Source organism: Theobroma umbraticum, unplaced genomic scaffold (genome assembly GCF_002168275.2).
Source record: "Theobroma umbraticum cultivar Fairchild unplaced genomic scaffold, ASM216827v3 scaffold_55.0, whole genome shotgun sequence".
Classification (NCBI taxonomy): domain Eukaryota; kingdom Viridiplantae; phylum Streptophyta; class Magnoliopsida; order Malvales; family Malvaceae; genus Theobroma; species Theobroma umbraticum.
In genome coordinates, this window is record NW_018397270.1 from 317,589 (window position 1) to 317,832 (window position 244).

Genomic DNA, 244 nt, shown 5'->3' on the forward strand with positions numbered 1-244 from the left:
TCCTAAATTGTATGTTATTCAAGCTGCCTAAATGGTGACTTAACAAATTTTGTAAACTTCTAGTCAAACCAAAATTTTAATGAAAGTTCAATGCTATTACATAACTTTAGGAATTTCTTGTAAAGTACGAAACTATTTCCTACCAATTTCCCAAATTAAAATACAGTCCTTAATTTTAGAAATTTCTTTTAAAGTAGGAAACAATGTCCTATTTTTATGAATCACCCAAAATTAAAATTCTATC